Consider the following 12,384-nt stretch of genomic DNA (forward strand, 5'->3'; position numbering starts at 1 on the left):
CGAATTGGATGTCTCCGATGCCTTCGCTGAGATGAAACCGAGGGTCGCTCTGGTTTCACAATGCGGGCCACGGTTTGGTGAGGATGATCCACAATGTCCCGCGTGCGCGCGGTGTGGGACGCAGAGCTCGCGTTTAGCTTCGCGGGGGCAAGGTGGCGTTATGGGGGGCCTCTTCTCGCTGCCTCCGTCGTTCTATGCGAAAGGCTTCTCCGTCCATTCATCCATTCGTCGTCATCATCACCACCGTGGTCAATGTTGTTATTCTTGGTTCTTTCGGTAAAGTCACGTAGAAGGGAAATAATAAAATAATAAAAATAAAACAATAAAATTATCACGTTTCGATTTCAACACGAGCAATCATCATCAGGTGTGAAAACCACAGCAAGAAAAACCACAGCAAGAAAATTTGCTGTGGTTTTCACACGTAATGAAGATTGCTTGTGTTGCAATCAAAAGTTCGTTTCTAATTTATTTGTATTTTTATTATTTTATTATTTCCCTTCTACGTGACTTTACCGAAATAACCAAGAATATGATTCCCTGCAGTGACGAAAGCTTTACATCGAAAAAAATGTTGTTTCGAGTGGGAACTAATTTGTGATAGGTTTCGGAGTGCAACGAGGTATATTTCACGCGACTGGTGAATCACAGGAGACAATAAAAGCAATGGACATTACAACTCGATTACAAACAAATGCAGTGTGGGAAAAGTGACCGCGTGTCATGGTGAGTGCCACTGAGTTACGAACCCAGTGAGAACTGAGTGACTAAGTTTGTTTCTTAGCCACGGCTACCGTCATTGGTGAGTTGGCATCAAATCAAAGCTTCTACATTCCGAGATCGTTTACAGGGAAGTGACCAGCAATGGATCGAGTCAGGGATTCATTCCGGCCGGGTTCTGTCCGGGTCAGGAGGTCCCGGAAAATATTTTCTCACCCGGCACACCACATCTAAGTGGAACTCTCGCCGGATGTCTGTGACTAACGACTTCGTCACGTGCCCAATACCGCCACTGAGTAACGGTGAGGTCACCACGGCGCCTGTGCCAGGCCAGGTGCACTTTGAGGCCACGTGAAGTGTCGAAGGCTCGCTGGCAGGTCATGGGACAGACCCTGCAGGTGCCATGGGTTTGGCTGACTGAGATGACTGGTAGATGCACCACCACCGGCTGTACCCCCGATTGTGCCAACCCACTCCACTTTATCCGCCTGGCGCTCCGCTCGTTGTTGTGAGCCTCGCTCCTCCGCCCTCCGTTGTTGCTGGAGCGCGACTGCCTCCAACTGCCCAGCAGCAGCAGCGTCCTTCACGAGTCTCCTCCACACACGTGCCCGCACACACAAAGATCCCCCGTCTAGCCTTAACAGACTGTAGGGGCAAGTGCTGTTAGCGAGCACCTATGAAGGCCACACACACACGTGACCACACACACATGTGCGCGCAGACGCACACTCGACGAAAAACTAAGCCCTGGGCGCAGGCATTGATTCGTTTGATGACGGGGATGAGAAGAAGTGACTTCGACTGAACAATGGGCGCGCGCGTGCTGTGCGCGCCCGCGTTGCCTGGCTGAGCCGTGACCGTTCACCCCGCGGCACCGTGACAGCAGCCGTCTTGAGATTCTCCCGAGATTATTGAGGTCTGTAATCAGAAGCGGGATTGGGAGGGGCGGGGGAGTACTGAAATATTGGCATAACACATGCCGTTGCATTGTCAATACAATTTGAATATATTATGTAGGGGTGAGAGGGGGATCCATTTATCCATACCCCACTGATTACTAATGACCCGACGACGTTATTCTCGATTGAATGTTGTAATCAAATCAGACCGGCGATGTTGGACAAAGTGCATCCAGGACAGTGCTAAACGATGTAGTAAATCAATTGTGATTGGGTGGGAGACACTTACGCGACTTTGAATGAAAGTATTGTTTACTCGATAATTTCTGCCTATTTTGTTGGTGGGGTATCTGCAAACGGATCACGCAGGAGAATGACAGAAATATACAGACCCGTGGCACTCCAATCAAAATCTTGATTTAGACTGCAGGCGGAATCCGATGAGCTCTGAAGCTCTTTGTCACACGTGTCCAGTAGGGGCGGGTCAGCAAGTTACAACAAACACAAATCCCCAAAACGATAGCAATGCAAAATAGAGAAAAAGGTAATAAAGTCACTAAAACAAAACAATAACTACGATTGAATTTTATTTCGATTTAAAGTTTTCGTGACTGCAGGGATTCATCTTCTTGGTTCTTTCGGTAAAGTCACGTAGAAGGGAAATAACAAAATAATAAAAATAAAACAATAAAATGCAATTCTCACGACGTTTCGGCCACAACGCAAGCAGCCGTCCTCAGGTGAAGAACAGGGCTGTCGGAAAGACAGCGTCATTCCGACCGAAAGAACCAAGAAGATGAACTACGATTGAATTACGCACATAAGAACAAATATGAGGACACTAAACTACTGCCGATTTTTCCCAATATTAAATCCAAGCTTGGGCCACGTGACGGTGTTTGACCACACACTGGTCAGCGTGCGTCAGTGACGGCTAGGGATCAGGGCCGGTTCGAAACGTCCGTACCGTGTGTACGTTCAACTTCTTTCGCACCCTACGTAGCCAACCGCGCCAATCGGAGGTGCGGGGGAAGGACAACAAATTCGCCACTCAATGTCAGCCTGGAATCCAACTCAGGTCTCCCCGGTTCGGAGAGCAGTGTGCTAACCGCTGCGCCACCGTTCCCCCGATTTGCATTTATAAAGCATCTCGAAATGTAAAAGCCCCCATCTCCGGTGGCTGCGCAGGAAAGGCGTGCGTCACCACATTGCGGATGATCCCACTGTGCACTCTCATACACACAACTCGGTGTGCGTGTGTGCGTGGCCTGGATATGAGCAGCTGCAGCGTCCTGGGTATCAACAACATATATATTCTTTTATCCATCATATTTGTTAAACCATTTCTTCCAGGATAATCCCTCGAGACGGAAGGTCTCGTTGCGAAGGGCTGATGGAACATCAATTATGTAAAAATAACAGCGAGAGTGGGACGTTAAAGGTGTCCAGTGAGAGAAATGGCTTCTCGTGACGTGCGAGGTGGAGCCCATTGAGGGCTCGTTTGGTCCAATCTCTCACGGAACCTGCGGAGCGTGGCCCGAGCGCACGGGACAGAGAGACTCCGCGTGCCCCGGCGCCTATCGAAGCCCTCCCTACCCTCCCTACCTCTTTTTTACGATCAGAGGAAACAAGAAGATGCACGGTGTCGTCGGCACTTTGCTTCGTTCATCATTTCGTAAAAATGTTTTTAAATAATAACTTTGCTTTATGTAAACCCCCACCTCTCACTCACTCTCTCGCTCACTCTCCCCATCTCTCTCTACCCCCCTCTCTCCCCCCCCCCCTCTCTCTACATCCCCTCTCTCTACCCCCCCCTCTTTCTTCCCCCTCTCTCTACCTCCCCTCTCTCTCTACCCCCTCCCTCCCTACTCTATGCCGATGTTCCCCCTGTTTTAGCTGTAATATTTGTAAAAAAAGAAATGTAACTACGGCAAGTGCTGCATCTGCACCCAGCCCTTCTCGCATTCCTCTGGCCTCCGACGGGGAGCTCATAAAAATATGGAACGCCTCACGAATTTGCGTGTCATCCTTGCGCAGAGGCCATGCTAATCTTCTCTGCATCGTTCCAATTTTAGTTTATGTACTGCCGGAGCTCCATCCCCTCCCTCCCCTCTCTCTCTCCCCTCCCTCTCTCCTTCCCCTCCCTCCCTCCCTCCCTCCCTCCCCTCCCTCTCTCCCCTCCCTCTCTCTTTTTTTTTTTTTTTTTTTTTTTTACGATCAGTGGAAACAAGAAGATGCTCGGTGTATTCGGCACTTTGTTTCGGTCATCATTTCGTAATTTTTTTTTTTTTTTTTTTTTTTTTTTTTAAACTGGGCTTTATGTAGCCCTCGCTCGCTCTTTCGCTCACTCTCTCGCTCGCTCTCTCGCTCTCTCTCTCACTCGCTCTCTCTCTCGCTCGTTCTGTCGCTCATTCTCTCGCTCACTCTCTCGTTATGTACGGCACCCCCCTCGCAGTCCGACGGCCTCCGACGGGTAGTTCATAACAGCATGCAGAGCTCTCCGTCATCTGCCACGGAGCACACGGCCTCCTCCATTGCCCACTGCTCCATGAAGGCCGGCACGGCGTGGGTCAACCGCGCATGGCGGAACTCCAGCCACACCCTGGCTCCGACCAGAGCGCGGAAGATGCCCAGGCTGTTGGCCGGACGTTTCCCCTCCAGGGCCACCTTCCTCGCCCTGTAAATGGCGAGCTTGGCGTAGCCGACGAGCACGTTGACCAGCCCCTGAAGATGTTGGGATCCGTCGCCCTTTCGGTATCCAAAGATGAGGAGCGTCGGGGAGAAGTGGAGGCTGAACTTTAGGAGGATGTTTCTCAGGACCTTGAACAGCGAGTCCAGGCTCTTGCACTCCACGTATTGGTGTGCCACAGTCTCCAGTTTACCGCAGAACCGGCACTCCGGGGGCGTGTCGGTGAAGCGCGCCAGGGAGGCGTTGGTGGTGACGGTGCCGTGGGCGATGCTCCAGCTGAGGTCGCCGATGCGGTTGTACGTCGGCCTGGAGTAGAGTTGCCTCCAGCGAGGCCTCTCCGGAGAGATGCAGGGCAGGGCTTTCCTCCAGGCATGGTCCTTGTGGCTCCTCAGGGTGTCCTGTTGGTGAAACCGGACCATGTAGGAGTAGAGCACCTTCCTCTCCCTCCCCTCCCTCTCTCCCTCCCTCTCTCCCTCCCCTCCCTCTCTCCCTCCCTTCCTACCTCCCTCGAGCTCTGCGGGCAGCACCGCGGCACCGCGCGCCCCGCAGTCGCGGGGTAAAAATATTGGCCAAGGGCCCAGGGTTGGGGTTGCCACCTCTGAAGTACAACAACACCACCACCATCGGGACGTGTCACAAGGAGAATACCGTATCTCGCAGTACCGGAAGAGGGCAAGAGCACGTGGTACTGTATATTATTCCGCAACTGGCAACAACCGGCAATTTCAACGTCCCGGGAAGACGACTACATTTTCTCAGGACGGTTACATCAACAAGTGAACGTTCCTGGGAAAACCGGGACAGGTGGCAACCGTAGCCAGTGTTGGCGGGGCCCGTGCACATTAATTAATTCGTGGCCTCCTCTGTTCCAAATTCGTCGGCTCCGAGCGAGATGAGAGAAGAGATCTAGACGAGAGATAAGGATGCAGCGAATTGAGATGAATATAAGACCCAGGGTAGAGATGCAGCGAGATGAGAGACGCAGCCGATCAAGATATTAATTGCCCTCGTGTTAATTCGCTTGTCACGTTTAGCAGGATTTTCTTTCCGCCGATATTTGATGCTAATATCGGAGGCGCGAAATTCATTCGGGGGGTGCGAGTGCACGGCTGTTAATTCAACCACAGTGCGATCTGGTCCCACTTGTCATGGCCACACACACGCGCGCGCGTGTATATATACGTTTGACCAATTTATTGACCGGTTTAAATATTAAGCAATCTGTCACTGTGGGAAAATCTCGCGGTGCATTATGATTAGTAGCAAAGCAGAGGAGAGCACATTTTCAGAATGTAACATTTCATAGTGGCGGGTGGGGGGGCAGACTGTCTGATTCCGTATCGTCTGTAGACCGATACCGCTCGTGCGTGTGTGTGTGTGTGTATTGTGCCGTGGTGTGGGGAGCGGTAGCGTCGTGGTAGCGCGTTGCACTACGAACCCGGCGACCCGAGTTCGACTCCCGCTCACAGCCAACACCGGTGACGATTATCTGAACCGGTCCTGGGCCCTCCTCTAGGTGGGCTCAGCCTCAAATGAGTACCAGGTGCGGTGTGTAAACATCGCCACTGGGGAGACAAAGGCGGGCCACGCGTCCCCTCGTGTGCCATGCCGGCATTCTTAGGTGCTAACAGCACTTGCCCCAACAGTCTGTTCAGGCTATACGGGGGAATCTAGATTTGAAGCTTTCGTGACTGCAATGATTCATATTCTTATGTTTTTTCGGTAAAGTCACGTAGGTAAAAAATCAACACAAGCTTCCGGAAGCTTGTGTTGCCTCTGAAACGTCGTGATTTTTATTTTATTAATTTTAAATTTTTACCTACGTGACTTTACCGAAAAAACCTAAGAATATACGGGGGATCTTTGTCGTTGTAGTCGAGTGAGTGAGTAGAGGTGAGTAGATGAGTTCAGTGAGTAGAGGCGGGTAGGTGATATAGGTTAAGTTGATGGGTAAGATGGTTAAGTGGGTAGGATGATTCTATAAGGGGGTGAGTGAATAGAGGCGAGTAGGTGGGTTCTGTGAGTACGGGTGGGTAGTCGGGCGAGTGGGTGGGTGGTTCTTGAGGCGCGTCTGTAGGCAACTGTGTGCAAGGCCTCTCAAGATGGCTGACAGCCCATTGTGTCGTCACCCATTTACCCCGCGCCTTCTCAGCGACAACCTGCGTCTGGCCACGCGCCCTCGTGTGCCGTGTCGGCCCTCCATCGGTGCCGCTCGATAACAGCACTTGCCCCAACAGTCTGTTAAGGCTACACAGGGTCGGGGATCTTTGTCTTTGGTGCCTTCGTACAATTTACAACACGAGGTTTTTATTTTTTTTATTATAAACTTGGCGCCGTTCTTCTTCGCAAACGTTTGGCGAGGAACCTCGCAGCAAATTGATCCAACACGGAATGCGCATTGCCCCGAGGATGGTGATTCAGAACGTTGCTTCCGCTATGTAACAGTTAAACGTTGTTGTTGTTGGGCATACACATGGTGATCCATTCATAGATTCCCGACCGAGTTCTAATTTGCATCGTTTACAACCTTAAGGCCTCGCTTGGAAAACTGAAAAGTTTAAAATAATACCTCCCAATTATGGTCGGGCGGGGTGGGCTGGATCCAAAAATGTTTTTCAGCTATGGATGTTGACCCAACAATAAATGATGCAAAATGTCAGCTTATTTTTTTACCCGTGCCGATAATTAGAATGTACATCACTCCCGACCTCCTATGACGAGTAGTAGACAATCGACGATACGTTTCTGACCACAATGAGCCTCTCCTATCCTTGTATGGCCCTCGGGCAGATTTGGAAATTCGACATTCCCATGACAGAGGTCAAATATCACTCCAACATGGTTGTCAAAAATGTAGATTTTAAAGTTTGCGTCGCCACAGTCACGGGTTGTTGAAGGGTGACGTGGGGGGGGGGGGGGGGATGGAACTCAGGACCGGCGCGGATATAATTTGCCACTGACGTTCGCCATGGCTGGGAATCCCACTCAGGCCACCGGGGTTTGTAGCCCAGTGCCCTCACCACTGGCCCACCGCTCCAACACCCCCCCCCCCCCTCGAGTTGCGGGCGTGAACTCTGCGCAATCCGAAACCGCGGAGTGAACGCGTTGGCGGTCCGGCGCGATGTTCTCCAGGGGTAGCGACCAGAGGTTGCAAACGGGTTTTGATTCCTTACCCGTACCCGTACCCGGCCACACCAGGGTCGCAAATGGGTACGCGTACCCGGGCCGGGTATGGGTACCGCTCCCCTCACACAAACGCGCGTGCGTCCACAGGTACACATACACGCGCTTGCAGCAAGACACACACAACTTTCAGGGTGCGTACGGCAGTAAACGACTGAAATAATAAAGCAGCAATGCTGCGCGAAGAACGCCTGAGACCTGCAACAGATTTGCATGGCACTTTACCCGCGATCAGCAGGCACACTCCGTTACGCTTCCGCACACGGGTCACATGACAGATGTGACGTCACAACTCACTTGCCGTGCAAAATAGATGCATTATTGCTCCCCCCTCCCCCACCAAAAAAAATACAAAAGTCTATTTTTATAATGTTTGCATGGTGTACAGTCTGGAAAGTACCCACATGGCAAATTTCAAGTTTGTTGCATGTCGGGAAGTACGCTAAACATTTTGAACAGACACATATATGGATGAAGCCTACAGCCACTATAGATTCAAAATGCGCCATTGGAGCTAAACATGTGTAGGGGTGTTAGAGAGAGAGCCCGTTATGCATGGCAGCCTATGGTAAACAAACACAGTAGGCGGGGCTACATGAGTGCACGAGCAGGTGCCCTCTGCGACGTCCGCGCCAGACACCCTGGGGGGTCGATTCGGTCGTTATGATCCCCCGGGGCCCCACCCCTCAGGGAGGGGTTGGGGATAAAAGGGGAATGTATCGAAGGGCTCGGGAGTGATGTTTTAGCTAAAGGAGAGAAGACGGAAGACGTCTTAGAGAGAGCCCTGGACTCCCCCTGGTACGCCGTCCTTATCAGGACCGCGCAGGCTCGAGCCAGTGGCGTGGTACCAGGGCCAGAGCCAGTGCTGGTCTGGACTCTGGGTACCGGGCCCGACTGACCAGTGTCGGGCCAAGATAGCCTCCCCTAGCCCATTAGTGGAGGACTCAGAGGCAGGCTAGGGTTAGCTAGAGAGGTGTGTCCTCAGATAGACGGGTGAGGGGGCCGATACCCCCTCAAATGTGTATGTCACAACGTTGGTGTTAAATAAACAAGTGTGCCTCCAACTCCGGTGTGAACGAGTCGTGAGCGTTACTACATCTGGCGTCAGAAGTGAAACAAAGTACGAACATGGATACACGCCGGACGACTCGAGTCGGGGTACCAGAGGCAGAAGACACCACTGCAGTCGGAGGGCCCGAGACGGCTGAAGATGCCATCGACCAGCCGGGGCTGGGCGCATCCACGCCACAGCAGCTGGAAGAAGGGGAGCCGTCGATGGAGGGGCTGAGGGAGGCGCACGCGAAGCTGACCGAGCTGCTGTACGCCGCAGCCGCCATGCTCGACACCATCACGCAGCTGGGGGCTGCGGGACCGCCACGGGGCAACGGCAGCCGACGATCACAGCGCCTTCCCGCCATTTCCACGGAGCAACATTTTGAAACTCCCGCCATCGCCGCAGCTGCTGTTGAGGGCGTGGCCGCTCTAAGCATCGCGTCCAACGGCGGGAGTACAGTACCTGCCGCGTCACCACCAACGGGCGGAACGTCACCACGGGTGCGACCGGCGATGCCATCGCTGGTTCGTGCCGACGCTGAGTTGAGTGAGGCGGACGAGGGAGTGCGTTCTTCCTCTGCAGCCGCTGCCTTACATCAGCGGCTACCTCCACTCAAGGAATTTGTGGGCGAGGATGGCGACTGGGGCGGCTTCCAGCGGCGCTTCCTCGCCCACCAGGAGATGGCACAGTGGACAGACGCCGAGGCTCTCCGCGCGCTGCCAGCACTTCTCGACAGCGACGCCCTCGCCACTCTAACATCGGCTTCGAAGGAGAGGCGCTCCACGCTGCGGAAGGCGATGCAGGTGCTGTCGGCGGTATATGGTCCACCATCGGACTGTCGCCAACTCTTTTACGATCGCCAGCGGGGGACGAAGGAGTCGCCCCTGGCGTACCGCACAAGCCTCCTGGCACTGGCGAAGGAGGCCTTTCCACGAATGGATGAGGAGGGTGTCGACGCCATGGTGACAGAGAAGATACTTTTGCTGGCGGACGACTTAGACATCGTCATTGTCGCACAGGACGATGCAGAGATGTGCTCCCTCCAAGCGGCCCGTCTTCTCCACGCAAACCTGTCCTCTCAACGACGGAAGGCCAGCAAGGCGGCGAGCGGGCGTGCCGTCGCTGCAGCCACCCTCCCGGCGGAAGAGGTTTGCGCCATCGACCATCAACGGCAGCATGGAGCGGGAGTACGGGAGGACCGGGCCGGTTCAAGCCGTCTACAACATCCATCGTCGTCACCAGCGCTTCCACGCTGTTACAACTGCGGCATCCGGGGCCACGTCGCCTCGGGGTGCCGCTCTCCTGGGCAGCGCAGGACGACACCTCAACGGGACGCCGGCCCTCGTCACAAGCTCCACCATCATAATCCGGCGAGTCGCGGCACCCCTCATGCTTGGCCCACGCACACGCCCGTCACACACTCAAACACCGCAGCGAAGGGGGGGCCAATATCGCGTACCATGGCACCAACACGCACCGCTCTGGGTACTCAGATTGAACCCAGCCAGTGGTCCGTGTTGGCCCATCGGGTTGTAGCCGCGTCGTCAGGGTCGTCGGCCGTTGTGGGTCACATCGATGGGGTCGAGGTGCGCATCCTGGTCGATACAGGAGCATCGGCGACCATTATTTCGGAGTTGATTTATAACATTCTCCCTGCCCAAAGCCGTCCTTTGATGCCTGTTAACGTGCCATTCTTTGCTGCTAACGGGGGTTCACTTGGCATCATCGGACAAATTCGTGCCCAAATTTGTGTCGGGGATATTAAATTGTCTGGGCCGATTTTTGTTTCCGCCTCGCTGGCGGTTCCGTGCCTGCTGGGGACGGACTTCCTGGCCAAAATGCCGATTAGGATATTAATCGACCAGGGATGCATTGAGCTCCCATCGGGCCGACGCATGGCGTTTCTGCCATCCCCCGCTACGAGCCGGACGGCGTTCGCGACGGTGCCGGCGTTCGTAGATAGAACGGTGCGCGTTCCTCCGGGGGCGCAAATGTTGATTCCTTTGAAACTTCGGCGGCCCTTCGCTAAGGGCATTGGGGCTCAAGGGGTTCTGTTGGGACCGTCTAGGGCCGGGGTCAGTGGACCTGATTTACTCCCGGCCCAGACCATAGTGAAAGGGGAAGGAGAACCCTTCATCGCGGTCCTCAATGTGGGCTCGCAGACGGTGGTGGTCCCACAGGGGACCGTGCTTGCTCACGCAACGCCGGTGCCCTGTGAGGAACCCGTCGCGAGTCATGTCGGCGCTGTCCCTGCACCGCGACCACATTCGGACAGCGATGAAGGGTGGCTCGAGGCGCTTTGTGCGGGATCGACGGACCTGTCAAATTTAGAGCGTCAACGTCTTAAGACACTACTGCGGGAATTTTCCGACGTTTTCAGTCGGGATAAATACGATTTGGGCTGCACTAATCTGCTGCGTCACCATATTGATACGGGTGACAGCGCGCCAATACGCCAGAATCCTTTTCGGTTGAGTCCCGCCGAAAAGGACCATGTCAAATCGGCTGTTGATGACATGCTAGCCGCCGACATCATTTCTCCCTCCAACAGCCCTTGGGGAGCGCCGATCGTCCTGGTTAAGAAGCAGGACGGTTCGTTGCGGTTTTGCGTTGACTTTCGGCGCCTTAATAAAATTACGGTTGCCGACGCATACCCGCTCCCACGGATGGACGAATCGCTTGACGCCTTGGCGGGAGCGCGATTCTTCTCCACATTGGACTTACTTTCGGGATTCTGGCAGCTTCCTCTGGACGATGATTCAAAGCCTAAAACTGCTTTCCGTACTCCGCACGGCCTGTTTCAATTCAACCGGTTGCCGATGGGCTTACACTCAGCGCCGGCAACTTTCCAGCGGTTGATGGAATTGGTTTTGGCTGGATTGCAATGGGAGTCGTGCCTGATTTATTTGGATGACGTTATTGTCTTTGGCAAAACTTTTGATGAACATCTCCAGAGGTTGCGGGCGGTTTTCCTAAAGATGCGGGCTGCTAATTTGAAATTTAAGCCCCAAAAATGCCATTTGTTACGCGAGTCGGTGCGTTATTTGGGGCACATCGTGGGACGCTCAGGTATTTCTACCGATCCCGCCAAAACGCAGTGTGTAAGCTCCTGGCCGACTCCCACCTCAGTGGGAGAGGTTAGGAGTTTTATTGGGTTTGCGTCGTATTATAGACGCTTCGTCGCTAATTTTGCGACTATAGCAAAACCCCTACACGCTTTAACATCAAAAGGGGTTCGGTTCTGCTGGGGTCAGGAGGAGGAAGCTGCTTTTTGCTCCCTTCGGGACGCTTTGGTAAACGCTCCTCCCCTGATTTACCCTGATTTTTCAAAACCATTCTTGCTCGACACCGATGCGAGCAACACGGGTATTGGGGGCGTGCTCTCCCAGGTGGTTGACGGCGTGGAACGTGTGGTTGCGTACGGCAGTCGGGTGTTGTCTCCAGCGGAGCAACGATATTGTGTCACCCGTAGGGAACTGTTGGCAATTGTCCATTTCATCCAACAGTATCGCCCATATCTGTACGGTCGGCATTTCACCGTCCGCACAGATCATGCGGCACTGCAGTACGCCCTGAGGGTTCAACAGCCATCGGGACAATTGTCCCGATGGTTGGAGGTCCTCCAGGATTACGATTTCCAAACCACATACCGTAAGGGCGTTCGCCACACCAACGCGGACGCTCTGTCGCGCTTGCCAACCACCTCCGAGTGTGCATGCCTCCTGGGGTCTGGACGTTGCAGACCTCCAGGGGACACATCGGTTCCTGTCTTGGCGGCCGCCAACGACGACGATACAGTAGTTACTAATTCGATCGAACAACAGGGCAAAGATTCCCTG

General features: G+C 53.9%; 1 non-coding gene across 1 annotated transcript; it reads right to left on the bottom strand.

Annotated features, from left to right (window-relative positions):
- Window positions 1-3,611: 3,611 nt before the first annotated feature.
- LOC144946085 (U6 spliceosomal RNA) lies at window positions 3,612-3,714 on the bottom strand. The gene has a single exon (XR_013639776.1). It is a non-coding gene; the product is annotated as a U6 spliceosomal RNA (small nuclear RNA).
- Window positions 3,715-12,384: the final 8,670 nt, after the last annotated feature.

The sequence above is a fragment of the Lampetra fluviatilis genome, chromosome 39 (assembly GCF_964198595.1).
Source record: "Lampetra fluviatilis chromosome 39, kcLamFluv1.1, whole genome shotgun sequence".
Lineage (NCBI taxonomy): Eukaryota > Metazoa > Chordata > Hyperoartia > Petromyzontiformes > Petromyzontidae > Lampetra > Lampetra fluviatilis.